Genomic DNA, 17,126 nt, shown 5'->3' with positions numbered 1-17,126 from the left:
TTCACATAAAAACTAGACAGAAGAATTCTCAGAAACTTCTTTTTGATGTGTGCATTCAACTCACAGAGTTCAAATTTTCTTTTCATTGAGCAGTTTGGAAACATTCTTATTGTAGTATCTGCAAATGGATATTTTTAGTGCTTTGAGGCCTATAGTTGAAAAGGAAATATCTTCCCAAAAAAACCAAACAGAAGAATTCTGAGAAACTTCTTTATGATGTTTGCATTCATCTCACAGAGTTGAACCTTTCTTTTGATTGAGCAGTTTTGAAACACTCTTTCTGTATTATCTGGAAATGGATATTTGGAGTGCTTTGAGTCCTACGGTCGAAAAGGAAATATCTTTACAATAAAACTAGACAGAAGAATTCTCAGAAACTTCTTTGTGAAGTGTGCATTCATGACACAGAGTTGAACTTTTATTTTGATTGAGCAGTTTTGAAACACTCTTTTTGTACAATCTGGAAGTGTATATTTGGAGCGGTTTGAGGCCTTTTGGGAAAAGGAAATATCTCCACATGAAAACTAGACAGAAGCATTCTCAGATACTTCTATGTGATGTGTGCATTCAACTCACAGACTGGAATATTTCTTTGTTTGAGCAGTTTGGAAACACTCTTTCTGTGGTATCTGCAAATGGATATTTTGAGCGCTTTGAAGCCTATAGCTGAAAAGGCAATATCTTCACATGAAATCTAGACAGAATAATTCTGAGAAATTTATTTGTGATATGTACATTCATGTCACGGAATTGGACCTTTATTTTGATGAGCTGTTCTGAAACACTCTTTCTGTAGAATCTGCAAGTGGATATTTGGAGCACTTTCAGGCCTATTGTGGAATAGGAAATATCTTCACATATAAACTAGACAGAAGCATTCTCAGAAACTACTTTGTGATGTGTGCATTCATCTCAAAGAGTTGAACATTTCTTTTGATTAAGCAGTTTCGAAAAACTCTTTTTGTAGAATATGAGCAGCTTGGAAACAGTCTTTTGTACTATCTGCAAATGGATATTTGAAGCACTTTCAAGCCTATAGTTGAAAAGGAAATATCTTCACATAAAAACTAGACAGAAGAATTCTGAGAAACTTCTTTGTGATGTGTGCATTCATCTCCTAGAGTTGAACCTTTCTTTTGATTGAGCAGTTTTGAAACACTCTTTTTGTAGAATCTGCAAGTGGACATTTGGAGGGCTTTGAGGCCTGTGGTGGAAAAGGAAATATCTTTATATAAAAACTAGAGAGAAGGATTCTCAGAAACTTCTTTGTGACATTTGCTTTTATCTCACAGAGTTGAAGCTTTCTTTTGATTGAGCAGTTTTGAAACACTCTTTTTAGAAACTCTAAGTGAATATTAGGAGTTCTTTGAGGCCTATGGGGAAAAGGAAATATCTTAATCTGAAAACTAGACAGAACAATTCTCAGAAACTTCTATTTGATGTGTGCATTCAACTCACAGAATTGAACCTTTTTTTTTTGAGCACGTTGGAAACACTCTTTCTGTAGTATCTGCAAATGGATATTTGGAGCGTTTTGAAGCCTATAACTGAAAAGGAAATATCTTCACACAAAAACTAGACAGAATAATTCTGAGAAACTTCTTTGTGATGTGTGCATTCATGTCACAGAGTTGAAACTTTCTTTGGGTTGAGCAGTTTTGAAACACTCTTTTTGTAGAATCTGCAAGTGGACATTTGGAGGGCTTTGAGGCCTGTGGTGGAAAAGGAAATATCTTTATATAAAAACTAGAGAGAAGGATTCTCAGAAACTTCTTTGTGACATTTGCTTTCATCTCACAGAGTTGAAGCTTTCTTTTGATTGAGCAGTTTTGAAACACTCTTTTTAGAAACTCTAAGTGAATATTAGGAGTTCTTTGAGGCCTATGGGGAAAAGGAAATATCTTAATCTGAAAACTAGACAGAACAATTCTCAGAAACTTCTATGTGATGTGTGCATTCAACTCACAGAATTGAACCTTTTTTTTTGAGCACTTTGGAAACGCTCTTTCTGTAGTATCTGCAAATGGATATTTGGAGCGTTTTGAAGCCTATAACTGAAAAGGAAATATCTTCACACAAAAACTAGACAGAATAATTCTGAGAAACTTCTTTGTGATGTGTGCATTCATGTCACAGAGTTGAAACTTTCTTTGGGTTGAGCAGTTTTGAAACACTCTTTTTCAAGAATCTGCAAGTGGATATTTGGAGCACTTTGAGGCCTATGGTGGAAAGGGATATAGCTTCACATAAAAACTAGACAGAAGCAGTCTCAGAAAATTACTTGTGAAGTGTGCATTCAGCTCACAGACTTCAAACTTTCTTTTGATTGATCAGTTTGGAAACAATCTTTCTGTAGTAGATGCAAATGGATATTGGGAGAGCTTTGAGCTTATAGCTGAAAAGGAAATATTTTCACATTAAAAACTAGACAGAAGTATTCTGAGAAACTTCTTTGTGATTTGTGTATTCATCTCAGAACTTTGAAACTTTGTTTTGTTTGAGTAGTTTTGAAATACTCTTTTTGTGGACTCTTCAAGTGGATATTTGTAGAGCTTTCAGGCCTATGGTGGAAAAGGATATATCTTTACAGAAAAACTGTACAGAAGAATTCTCAGAAACTTCTTTGTGATGTGTGCATTCAACTCACAGAGTAGAACTTTTCTTTTTATTGAGCAATTTGCAAAAACTCTTTTTGTAACATTTCCAAATGTATATTTGGAACGCTTTGAGGCCTATAGCTGAAAATGACATATCTTCACATAAAAACAAGGCATTAATATTTTGAGAAACTTCTTTGTGATGTGTACATCCATCTCTCAGAGTTGAAGCTTTCTTTTGATTGAGCAGTTTTGAAACAATCTTTTTGTAGAATCTGCAAGTGTATATTTGGAGTGCTTTGAGGTCTATGGTGGAAAAGGACGTATCTTCACAGAAAAACTAGACAGAAGAATTCTGAGAAACTACTTAGTGATGTGTGCATTCATATCACAGAGTTGAACCTTTCTTTTGATTGAGCAGTTTTGAAACATTCTTTTTGTAGAATCTGCAAGTGGATATTTGGAGCACTTTGTGGCCTATAGTGGAAAAGGAAATATCTCCACATAAAAACTACACAGAAGCATTCTCAGAAACCTCCTTGTGATGTGTGCATTCAACTCACAGAGTTGAACCTTTCTTTTGATTGAGCAGTTTGGAAACACTCTTTTTGTAATATACAATAAGAGTGTTCTTTTTGGAAACACTCTTTTTGCAGATGGATATTTGGAGTGCTTTGAGTCCTATAGCTGAAAAGGAAATATCGTCCCATAAAAACTAGACAGAAGAATTCTGAGAACCTTCTTTGTATATGTTCACTCATCTCACAGAGTTGAGACTTTCATTTGATTTGCAGTTTTGAAACTCTCTTTTTGTAGAATCTGCAAGGGGATATTTGTAGTGCATTGAGGCCTATAGTGGAAAAGGGACTATCTTCACATAAAAAAATTGACAGAAGCATTCTCTCAAACTTCTTTGTGATGTGTGCATTCATCTCACAGAGTTGTAACTTTCTTTTGATTGTGCAGTTTTGAAAAACTCTTTTTGTAGAATTTGAGCATTTTGGAAACACTCTTTTTGTAGTATCTGCAAATGGATATTTAGAGCGCTTTGAGGCTTATAGTTGAAAAGGAAATATCTTCACATAAAAACTAGACAGAAGAATTCTGCGAAAATTCTTCATGATGTGTGCATTCATCTCACAAAGTTAAACCTTTGTTTTGGTTGAGCAGTTTTGAAACACTCTTTTTGTTTAATCTGCATGTGGACAAATGGAGGGCTTTGAGGACTATGGTGGAAAAGGAAATATCTTCACATAAAAACTAGACAGAAGCATTCTCAGAAACTGCTTTGTGACGTTTACATTCATCTCACAGAGTTGAACCTTTCTTTTTATTGAGCAGTTTCGAAACACACTTTTTGTAGAATCTGCAAGTGAATATTTGGAGTGCTGTGAAGCCTGTGGAGTAAAAGGAAATATCTTCAATGGAAACCTAGACAGAAGCATTCTCAGAAACTTGTATGTGATGTGCGCATTCAACTCACAGAACTGAACCTTTCTATTGTTTGAGCACTTTGGAAACACTGTTTCTGTATGATCTGCAAATGGATATTTGGAGCACTTTGAAGCCTAGAGCTTAAAAGAAAATATCTTCACATAAAAACAAGACAGAAGAATTCTGAGAATCTTCTTTGTGATGTGTGCATTTATCTCACAGAGTTGAAACGTTCTTTGGATTGAGCAGTTTGGGAACACTTTTTTTGTAGTATCTGCAAGTACATATTTGGAGTGCTTTGAAGCCTATGGTGGAAAAGGAATTATCTTCCCATAAAAACTAGACAGAAGCATTCTGAGAAACTTCTTTGTGATGTGTGCATTCAACTCACAGAGGTGAACCTTTCTTTTTATTGAGTGGTTTGGAAATACTCTTTTCGTAGTATCTGCAAATGGATATTTGCAGCGCTTTAAGGCCTATAGCTGAAAACGAAATATCTTCATATTAAAACTAGAAAGAATCACTCTGAGAAACTTCTTTGTGATGTGTGCATTCATCTCACAGAGTTCATCCTTTGTTTTGTTTGAGCAGTTATGAACCACTCTTTTTGTAGGATCTGCAAGTGGATATTTGGAACGATTTGAGGCCTAAGGTGGAAAAGGAAACATCTTCACATAAAAACTAGACGGAAGCATTCTGAGAAACTTCTTAGTGATGTGTGCATTCAACTCACAGAGTTGAACCTTTCTTTTGATTGACTTCATTGGAAACACTCTTTTTGTGGTATCTGCAAATGGATATTTGGAGCACTTTCAGGCCTATAGCTGAAAAGGAAATATCTTCACATAAACAGTAGACAGAACAATTCTGAGAAACTTCTTTGAGATGTGTGCATTCATCTCACCGACTTGAACCTTTCTTTTGATTGATCAATCTGGAAACACTCTTTTTGTAGAATCTGCAAGTGGATATTTGGAGTGCTTTGTGGCCTATGTTGGAAAAGGCAATATCTTCACGTAAAAACTAGACAGAAGAATTCTGAGAAACTTCTTTGTGATGTGTGCATTCATCTCACTTAGTTGAACTTTTCTTTTAATTGAGCATTTTTGAGACACTATTTTTGTAGATTCTGCAAGTGCATATTTGGAGTGCATTGATGCCTATGGTGCAAAAGGAAATACCTTCACACAAAAACTAGACAGAAGCATTCTCAGAAACTTCTTTGTGATGTGTGTATTCAACTCGCAGAGTTCAACCTTTCTTTTGTTTGAGCAGTTTGCAAACACTCTTTTGGTAGAATCTGAAAATGGATATTGGAAGCTCTTTGAGGCCTATAGCAGAAAAGGAAATATTTTCAGATAAAAACTAGACAGAAGCATTCTCAGAAACTACTTTGTGATGTGTGCATTCATCTCACAGATTTGAGCCTTTCTTTTGATTGAGCTCTTTTTATACACTCTTTTGTAGAATCTGCAAGTGGATATTTGTAGCGCTTTGAGGCCTATGGTGCAAAAGGAAATATCTTCATATAAAAACTAGACAGAAGCCTTCTCAGAAACTTCTTTTAGATGTGTGCATTCAACTCACAGAGTTGAACCTTTCTTTTGATTGAGCAGTTTGGAAACACTCTTTTTGTAGTATATGCAAATGGATATTTGGAGCTCTTTGCGGCCTATAGCTGAAAAGGTAGTATCTTCACATAAAAACTTGACAGACGTTTTGGTATATCCCCGTAGTGGGAAGGCTGGGTCAAATGTTATTTCTAGTTCTAGATCCTTGAGGAATCGCCACACTGATTTCCACAATGGTTGAACTAGTTTACAGTCCCACCGACAGTGTAAAATTGTTCCTATTTATCCACATCCTTTCCAGCACCTGTTGTTTCCTGACTTTTTAATGATTGCCATTCTAACTGGTGTGAGATGGTATCCCATTGGGGTTTTGATTTGCAGTTCTCTGATGGCCAGTCATGGTGAGCATTTTTTCATGTGTTTTATGGATGCATAAATGTCTTCTTTTGAGAACTGTCTGTTCATGTCCTTCACTCACTTTTTGATGGGGTTGTTTGTTTTTTTCTTGTAAATTTCTCTGTGTTCATTATAGATTCTGGATTTTAGCTCTTTGTCAGATGAGTAGATTGCAAAAATTTTCTCCCATTTTGTAGGTTGCCTGCTCAATCTGATGGTAGTTTCTTTTGCTGTGTAGAAGCTCTTGAGTTTAATTAAAACCCATTTGTCAATTTTGACTTTTGTTGCCATTGCTTTTGGTGTTTTAGACATGAAGTCCTTCTCCATGCCTATGTCCTGAATGGTATTGCCTAGGTTTTCTTCTAAGGGTTTTACAGTTTTAGGTCTAAGGTTTAAGTCTTTAATCCATCTTGAATTAAATTTTGTATAAAGTGTAAGGAAGGTATCCAGTTTCAGCTTTCCACATATGGCTAGCCAGTTTTCCCAACACGATTTATTAAACAGGGAATCCTTTCCCCATTGCTTGTTTTTCTCAGGTTTGTCAAAGATCAGATAGTTGTAGATATGTGACGTTATCTCTGAGGGATCTGTTCTGTTCCATTGATCTATATCTCTGTTTTGGTACCAGTATCATAATGTTTTCGTCACTGTAGCCTTATACTATAGTGTGAAGTCAGGTAGCGTGATGTCTCCAGTTTTGTTCTTTTGTCTTATGATTGACTTGGTGATGCGGGCTCTTTTCGGGTTCCGTATGAACTTTAAAGTAGTTTTTCCAATTCTGCTTAGAAAGTCATTAGGATAAATCATGCTGCTAAAAAGACACATGCACACGTATGTTTTTTGCGGCAATATTCACAATAGCAAAGACTTGGAATGAACCCAAATGTCCAACTATGATAGACTAGATTAAGAAAATGTAGCACATATACACCATAGAATTCTATGCAGCCATAAAAAATGAAGAGTTCATGTCCTTTGTAGGGACATGGATGAAATTGGAAATCATCATTCTCAGTAAATTATCCCAAGAACAAAAAAACCAAACACTGAATATTCTCACTCATAGGTGGGAATTTAACAATGAGAAGACATGGACAGAGGAAGGGGAACATCATACTCTGGGGACTGTTGTGGTGTGAGGAGACAGAGGATGGATAGCATTAGGAGATATACTTAATGCTAAAAGACTAATTAATGGGTGCAGCACACAAGAATGGTGCATGTGTACATATTTAACTAACCTGCACATTGTGCACATGTATCCTAAGACTTAAAGTATTAAAAAAAAAAAAACTATACAGAAGCATTCTGAGAAACTTCTTTGTGCTGCTTGCATTCATTGCACAGACTTGAAAATTTCTTTTGATTGAGCAGTTTTGAAACACTCTTTCTGTAGAATCTGCAAGTGGATATTAGGAGCGCTTTGAAGCCTATGGTGGAAAAGTAAAAATCTTCACATAAAAACTAGACAGAAGCATTCCCAGAAACTTCTTTGTGATGTGTGCATTCAGCTCACAGAGATGAACATTTCTCTTCATTGAGCAGTTTGGAAACACTCTTTTTGTAGTATCAGCAAATGGATATTTGGAGAGCTTTGGGGCCTATAACTGAAAAGGAAATATCTTCACATAAAAACTAGACAGAAGAATTCTGAGAAACTCCTTTGTGATGTGTGCATTAATCTCACAGAGTTGAATCTTTCTTTTGATTGAGCAGTTTTGAAACACTCTTCTTGTAGAATCTGCAAGTGGATATTTGGAGAGCTTTGGGGCCTAAGGTGGAAAAGGAAATATCTTCTAATAAAAACTACAAAGAAGAAATCTGAGAAATTTCTTTATGACGTGTGCCTTCACCTCACAGAGTTGAACCCTTGTTTTGATTGAGCAGTTTGGAAACACTCTTGGTTGTATCTGCAAACGGATATTTGGAGTGCTTTGAGGCCTATGCTGGAAAAGGAAATATCTTCACATAAAAACTAGAAAGAAGCATTCTCAGAAACTTCTTTGTGATGTGTGCATTCATCCCACAGATTTGAACCTCTCTTTTGATTGAGAAGTTTTGAAACAGTCTTTTTGTAGAAACTGCAATTGGATCTTTGGCGCACTATGGGGACTATGGTGGAAAAGGAAATATCTTCAAATAAAAACTAGACAGAAGCCTTCTCAGAAATTTCCTTATGATGTGTGCATTCAACTCAGAGAGTTGAACCCTTCTTTTGTTTAGCAGTTTTGAAACACTCTTTTTGTAGGATCTGCAAGTGGATATTTGGGGCGTCTTGATGCCTATATTGGAAAAGAAAATATCTTCACATAAAAACTAGACAGAAGCATTCTCTGATACATCTTTCTGAAGTGCACATTCATCTCACGGAGTTGAACCTTTCTTTTGATTGAGCAGTTTGGAAACACTCTTTTTGTAGTATCTGCAAACGGATATTTGGAGCGCTTTGTGGTCCATGGTAGAAAAGTAAATATCTTCACATAAAAACTAGACAGCAGCATTCTCAGAAAATTCTTTTTGATGTGTGCATTCAACTCATAGAGTTGAAACTTTCTTTGATTCAGCAGTTTGGAAACACTCTTTTTGTAGTATCTGCAAATGGATATTTGGAGCGCATTGAGACCTATAGCTGAAAAGAAAATATCTTCACATAAAAACTAGTCAGAACAGTATTAGAAACCTCATTATGATGTGTGCGTTCATCTCCCAGAGTTGAATATTTCTTTTGATTGAGCAGTTTTCAAACACTTTTTGTAGAATCTGCAAGTGGATATTTGGAGCACTTTGTGGCCTATGGTGGAATCAGAAATATTTTCACATAAAAGCTAGACAGAAGAATTCTCAGAAACTTATTCATGATTTGTGCATTCAACTCACAAATTTCAACCTTTCTTTTATTTGAGCAGTTTGGAAACACTCCTTTTGTAGTGTCTACAAATGGATATTTGGAGCACTTTGAGGCATACAGCTGAAAAGGAAATGTCTTCATACAAAAACTAGACAGAACCATTATGAGAAAGTACTTCGTGATATGTGCATTCACTACAGAGTTGAACATTTCTTTTGATTGAGCAATTTAGAAACACTCTTTCTGTAGAATCTGCAAGTGGATATTTGGAGCGCTTTCAGGCCTGTGGAGGAAAGGGAAATTTTTTCACATAAAAGCTAGGCAGAAGAATTCTGAGAAACTTCTTTGTGTTGTGTACATTCATGTCACAGAATTGTGCCTTTCTTTGGATTGAGCAGTTTTGAAACAGTCTTTCTGCAGAATCTGCAAGTGGATATTTGGAAAGCTTTGAGGCCTGTGAAGGAAAAGGAAATATCTTCTTATAAAAACTAGACAGAAGCATTCTCAGAAACTTCTTTCTGTTGCGTGCATTCAACTCACAGAGTTGAACGTTTCTTTTGATTGCTCAGTTTGGAAGCATTCTTCTTGTAGAATCTGCAAATAGATATTTGGAGCGCTATTAGGCCTATAGCTGAAAAGGAAACATCTTCACAAAAAAACTAGACGAAGAATTCTGAGAAACTTCTTAGTGATGTGTGCATTCATCTCACAGAGTTAAAACTTTCTTTTGATTCAGCAGTTTTGAAACACTCTTTATGTAGTATCCGAAAGTGGATATTTGGAGTGCTTTGTGGCCTATGGTGGATAAGGAAATGTCTTCACAATAAAACTAGACAGAAGCATTCTCAGAAACTCCTTTGTGTTACGTGCATTCAACTCATGGAGTTGAATGTTTCTTTTGATTGAGCAGTTTGGAAACATTCTTTTTGTAGTATCTGCAAATAGATATTTGGAGCGCTTTGAGTCCTATAGCTGAAATGGAAATATCTTCACATAAAGACTACACAGAAGTATTCTGAGAGAGTTTTTCATGATGTGTGCATTCATATCACTGTGTAGAACCTTTCTTTTGATTGAGAAGTTTTGAAACACTCTTTTGGTAGAATCTGCAAGTGGATATTTGGAGCACTTTGAGGCCTATGTTGGAAATGGAAATTTATTCACATAAAGGCTTGACAGAGGCATTCTCAGGAACTTCTTTGTGATGTGTGCATTCAACTCGCAGATGACATGATTGTATATCTAGAAAACCCCATTGTCTCAGACCAAAATCTCCTTAAGCTGATAAGCAACTTCAGCAAACCCTCAGGATACAAAATCAATGTACAAAAATCACAAGCATTCTTATACATCAATAACAGAGAAACAGAGAGCCAAATCATGAGTGAACTCCCATTCACAATTGCTTCAAAGAGAATAAAATACATAGGAATCCAACTTACAAGGGATGTGAAGGACCTCTTCAAGGAGAACTACAAACCACTGCTCAAGGAAATAAAAGAGGATACAAACAAATGGAAGAACATTCCATGCTCATGGGTAGGAAGAATCAATATCGTGAAAATGGCCATCCTTCCCAAGGTTATTTACAGATTCAATGCCATCCCCATCAAGCTACCAATGACTTTCTTCACAGAATTGGAAAAAACTACTTTAAAGTTCATATGGAACCAAAAAAGAGCTCGCATCACCAAGTCAATCTTAAGCCAAAAGAACAAAGCTGGAGGCATCACACTACCTGACTTCAAACTATACTACAAGGCTACAGTAACCAAAACAGCATGGTACTGGTACCAAAACAGAGACATAGATCAATGGAACAGAACAGAGCCCTCAGAAATAATGCCACTTATCTACAACTATCTGATCTTTGACAAACCTGAGAAAAACAAGAAATGGGGAAAGGATTCCCTATTTAATAAATGGTGTTGGAAAAACTGGCTAGCCATATGTAGAAAGCTGAAACTGGATCCCTTCCTTACACCTTATACAAAAATCAATTCAAGATGGATTAAAGACTTAAATGTTAGACCTAAAACCATAAAAACCCTAGAAGAAAACCTAGGCATTACCATTCAGGACATAGGCATGGGCAAGGACTTCATGTCTAAAACACCAAAAGCAATGGCAACAAAAGCCAAAATTGACAAATGGGATCTAATTAAACTAAAGAGCTTCTGCACAGCAAAAGAAACTACCATCAGAGTGAACAGGCAACCTACAAAATGGGAGAAAATTTTCACAATCTACTCATCTGACAAAGGGGTAACATCCAGAATCTACAATGAACTCCAACAAATTTACAAGAAAAAAACAAACAACCCCATCAAAAAGTGGGCAAAGGACATGAACAGACATTTCTCAAAAGAAGACATTTATGCAGCCAAAAAACACATGAATAAATGCTCACCATCATTGGCCATCAGAGAAATGCAAATCAAAACCACAATGAGTTACCATCTCACACCAGTTAGAATGGCAGTCATTAAAAAGTCAGGAAACAACGGGTGCTGGAGAGGATGTTGAGAAATAGGAACACTTTTACACTGTTGGTGGGACTGTAAGCTAGTTCAATCCTTGTGGAAGTCAGTGTGGCGATTCCTCAGGGATCTAGAACTAGAAATTCCATTTGACCCCGCCATCCCATTACTGGGTATATACCCAAAGGACTATAAATCATGCTGCTATAAAGACACATGCACACGTATGTTTATTGCGGCATTATTCACAATAGCAAAGACTTGGAACCAACCCAAATGTCCAACAATGATAGACTGGATTAAGAAAATGTGGCACATATACACCATGGAATACTATGCAGCCATAAAAAAGGATGAGGTCATGTCCTTTGTAGGGACATGGATGAAATTGGAAATCATCATTCTCAGTAAACTATCACAAGAACAAAAAAACCAAACACCACATATTCTCACTCATAGGTGGGAATTGAACAATGAGAACACATGGACACAGGAAGGGGAACATCACACTTTGGGGACTGTTGTGGGGTGGGGGGAGGGGGGAGGGATAGCATTGGGAGATATACCTAATGCTAGATGACGAGTTAGTGGGTGCAGCGCACCAGCATGGCACATGTATACATACGTAACTTACCTGTTCATTGCGCACATGTACCATAAAACCTAAAGTATAATAATAATAATAATAAAATTAAAAAAAATTTTAAAAAAAGAAACTTTCTTTCGATTGAGCAGTTTCGAAACACTTTTTTTGTAGTATCTGCAAATGGATATCTGAAGCGCTTTGAGGCCTATAGCAGAAAAGGAAATATCTTCACATAAAAACTAGACAGGACCATTCTGAGAAACTTCCTTTTAATGTGTGCATTCATCTCACAGAGTTGAACATTTCTTTTGATTGAGCACTTTTGAAACACTCTTTTTGTAGAATCTGCAAGAGGATATTTGCAGTGCTTTGAGACCTGTGGTGGAAAAGGAAATATCTTCACATAAAAACTAGACAGAACCATTCTCCAAAACTTCTTTGTAATGTGTGCATTCAACTCTCAGAATTGAACCTTTCTTTTGATTGAGCAGTTTAGAAACACTCTTTTTGTAGAATCTGCCAGTGGATATTTGGAGTGCGTTGAGGCCTATGGTGAAAAAGGAAATATCTTCAAGTAAAAACTAGGCCGAAGCATTCTGAGAAACTTCTTTGCGATGTGTGCATTCAACTGAGAGAGTTGAACCATTATTTTGATTGAGCAGTTTTGAAACACTCTTTTTGTACAATCTGCAAGTGGATATTTGTAGCACTTTGAGGCCTATGGTGGAAAAGGAAATATCTTCACATAAAAACTAGACATAAGCATTCTCAGATACTTCTTTGCGATGTGTGCATTCAACTCAGAGAGTTGAACCTTTCTTTTGATTGAGCAGTTTGTAAACACTCTTTTTGTAGTATCTGAAATGGATATTTGGAGTGCTTTGAGGCCTATAGCTGAAAAGGAGATATCTTCTCAGAAAAACTACACAGAAGCATTCTGAGAAACTTATTCTTCACGTGTGCATTCGTCTCTCAGAGGTAAGCCTTTCTTTTGATTAAGCAGCTTTGAAACAGTCTTTTCGTAGAATCTGCAAGTGGATATTTGGAGCAATTTGCAGCTGATGTTGGAAAAATAAATACCTTCACAGAAAAACTAGACAGAACCATTATCAGTAACTTCTTTGTAATGTGTGCATTCAACTCACAGAGATGAACTTTTATTTTGATTGAACAGTTTGGAAACACTCTTTTTGTAATATCTACAAATGGATATTTGGAGCACTTTGATGCCTGTAGCTGAAAAGGAAATAGCTTCACATAAAATCTAGACAGAAAAATTCTGAGAAACTCCTTTGTGATGTGTGCATTCATCTCACAGAGTTGAACCTTTCTTTTGATTGAGCACCTTTGAAACATTCTTTTTGTAGTATCTGTAAGTGCATACTTTGAGCGGTTTGAGGCATATGGTGGAAAAGGAAATAGCTTCACTTAAAGATTAGACAGAAGAATTCTCAGAAACTTCTTTGTGATGTGTGCATTCAACTCACAGAGTTGACCCTTTCTTTTGATTGAGCCTTTAGAAACACTCTTTTTTAGTATCTGCAAATGGATAATTGGAGCGCTTTGTGGCCTATGGTGGAAAAAGAAATATCTTCAAATAAAAACTAGACAGAAGCATTGTCAGAAACTTCTTTCTGATGTGTGCATTGAACTCACAGAGATGAACCTTTTTTTGACTGAGCAGTTGGAAACTCTCTTTTTTGTAGTATCTGCAAATGGATATTTGGAGTGCTTTGAAGACTATAGCTGAAAAGGAAATATCTTCACATAAAAACTAGAATGAAGCACTCGGAGAAACTTCTTTAAGATGTGACCATTCACCTTACAGAGTTGAACCTTTCTTTTGATTGAGTAGTTTTGAATCACTTTTTTTGTTGTATCTGCAAATGGATATTTGGAGCGCTTTGAGGCCTATGGTGGAAAAGAAAGTATCCTCACATAAAAACTAGACAGAAGCATTCTCAGAAACTTCTTTGTGATATGTGCATTCAACTCACAGAGTTAAACATTTGTTTTGAGAAGTTTGGAAACACTCTTTTTGTACTAACTGCAAATGGACATTTGCACTGCTTTGAGGACTATACAAGAAAAATGAATATCTTCACATAAAAACTAGACAGAAGAATTCTGAGAAATTTCTTTGTGATGTGTGCATTCATCTCACAGAGTTGAAACTTTCTTTTCAAAGAACAGTTTTGAAACACTCTTTTTGTAGAATATTCAAATGGATATTGGATCTCTTTGGGGCCTGTGGTGGAAATGGATACAGCTTCACAATAAAACTTGACAGAAGCATTCTGAGGAACGTCTTTGTGATGTGTGCATTCATCTCACATAGCTGATATTTCTTTTGATTTAGCAATTTGGAAACAGTCATTTTGTAGAATCTGCAGAGGGATATTTGTGAGCGCATTGAGGCCTCTGGGGAAATAAAAAGTACCTTCAAATAAAAATTACACAGAATCCTACTGGCAAACTTCTTTTTGATGTGTGCTTTGATCTCACAGAGTTGAACATTTCTTTTGATTGAGCAGTTGGGAAATAGTCGTTTTGTAGAATCTGAAGAGGGACATTTGTGAGCCCATTGTGGCTTATGGTGAAAAAGGAAATATCTTCTAATAAAAATTTGATGGAAGCATTCTGAGAAACTTCTTTGTGATGTGTGCATTAATCTCACAGAGTTGAAAATTTGTTTTGATTGAGCAGTTTTGAAGCACTCTTTTTGAAGAATCTGCAAGTGGATATTTGGAGTGCTTTCAGGCCAATGCTGGAAAAGGAAATATCATCACATAAAAACTAGAGAGAAGCATTCTGAGAAACTTCCTAGTGATGTGTGCATTCATCTCACAGAGTTGAGCCTTTCTTTTGATTTTACAGTTTGGAAACAGTCGCTTGTTGAAGCTGCAAAGTGATATTTGTTACCCTATGGGGCCTATGTGGATATTTGGAGTGCTTTATCATCTATGGTGAAAAATGAAATGTTTTCACATAAAAACTAGACAGAAAATTTCTGAGAAACTTTTTTATGACGTGTGCTTTCATCTCACACAGTTTATTTTCATTGAGCAGTTTGGAAAGAGTGTTTTTGTAGAATCTGCAAATGGATATTTAGAGCGCTTTGAGGCCTATGGTGAAAAAGGAAATATCTTCACTTAAAAACCAGACAGAATCATTCTGAGAAACATCTTTGTGATGCTTGCATTCATCTCACAGAGTGGAAACTTTCTTTTTATTGAGCAGTTTTGAAACAGTCTTTTTATAGAATCTGCAAGTGGATATTTGCAGTGTTTTGGGGCCTCTACTGGAAAAGGAAACATTTTCATATAAAAACTAGACAGAAGCACTATGAGAAATTTCTTTGTGATGTGTGCATTCATCTCACTGAGTTGAACCATTCTTTTCTTTTTTTTTTTCTTTCATTATTATTATGATTATTGTACTTTAGGTTTTATGGTACATGTGTGCAATGTGCAGGTAAGTTACATATGTATACATGTGCCATGCTGGTGCGCTGCACCCACCAACTCGTCATCTAGCATTAGGTATATCTCCCAATGCTATCCCTCCCCCCTCCCCCCACCCCACAACAGTCCCCGAAGTGTGATGTTCCCCTTCCTGTGTCCATGTGTTCTCATTGTTCAATTCCCACCTATGAGTGAGAATATGTGGTGTTTGGTTTCTTTTCATTGAGCAGTTTGGAAACTTTCATTTTGTAGAGTCTACAAAGGGATATTTTTTAGTTCATTGAGAAGTTTGGGAAATAGGAAATATCTTCACATAAAAACTAGACAGAATCCTTCTGAGAAACTTCTTTGTGATGTGTTCTTTCATCTCACAGAGTAGAAACTTACTTTTGATTGAGCAGTTTGGAAACAGTCTTTTTGAAGAATCTGCAAGTGGATATTTGGAGTACTTTTAGGCTTATAGTGAAAACGGAAATATCTTCACATAAAAACTAGACAGAAACATTCTGAAAAACTTCTTTGTGATGTGTGCATTCATCTCACAGAGTATAATCTTTCTTTTGATTGAGCAGTTTTGAAAAACTCCTTTTGTAGAATCTGCAAATGGATATTTGGAGCACTTTGAGGCCCATGTTGTAAAAGGTAATATCTTCACATAAAAACTAGACAGAAGCATTCTGGGAAACCTCTTTGTGAACGGTGCATTCATCTCATGGAGTTGAACCTTTATTTTGATTGTGCAGTTTGGAAGCAGTCGTTTTGTAGAATATGCAGAGGGATATTTCTGAGCCTATGTAAGCCTATGGGGAAATAGGAAATAACTTCACATTAAAACCAGACAGAATCTTTTGGAGAAACTTCTTTGTGATGTGTACTTTCATCTTCCAGACTTGATACTTTCTTTTGATTGAACAGTTTGGAAGCAGTCTTTTTGTAGTATCTGCAATTGGACATTTGGAGCACTTTGAGGCACAAGGTGTAAAAGGAAATATCTTCACATAAAAATTAGACAGAAGCATTCTGAGAAACTTCTTTGTGTTGTGTGCCTGCATGTCACAGAGTTGAACCTTTCTTTTGATTGAACAGTTTCAAAACAGTATTTTTGTAGTATCTGTAAATGTATATTTGGAGAACTTTGGGGTCTGTGGTGAAAAAAGTAAATATCTTCATATAAAAACTAGACAGACAAATGCACAAGTATGTTTATTGTGGCATTATTCACAATAGCAAAGACTTGGAACCAACCCAAATGTCCAACAATGATAGACTGGATTAAGAAAATGTGGCAAATATACACCATGGAATAGTATGCAGTCGTAAAAAATGATGAGCTCATGTCCTTTGTAGGAACATGGATGAAATTGGAAATCATCATTCTCAGTAAACTATCACAAGAACAAAAAACCAAACACCACATATTCTCACTCATAGGTGGGAATTGAACAATGAGAACACATGGACACAGGAAGGGGAACATCACACTGTGGGGACTGTTGTGGGGTGGGCGGAGGGGGAGGGATAGCATTGGGAGATATACCTAATGCCAGATGACGTGTTAGTGGGTGCAGTGCACCAGCATGGCACATGTATACATATGTAAGTAACCTGCACATTGCGCACTTGTACCCTAAAACTTAAAGTATAATAATAAATAAATAAATAAATAAATAAATAAATACAAAAACTAGACAGAATATCTGTGACAAACTTTTTGTGATGTGTTCATTCATCTCACAGATTTGAACTTTTA

Source organism: Pongo abelii, chromosome 4 (assembly GCF_028885655.2).
Source record: "Pongo abelii isolate AG06213 chromosome 4, NHGRI_mPonAbe1-v2.0_pri, whole genome shotgun sequence".
Taxonomy (NCBI): domain Eukaryota; kingdom Metazoa; phylum Chordata; class Mammalia; order Primates; family Hominidae; genus Pongo; species Pongo abelii.
Note: the sequence above shows the minus strand (reverse complement) of the source record.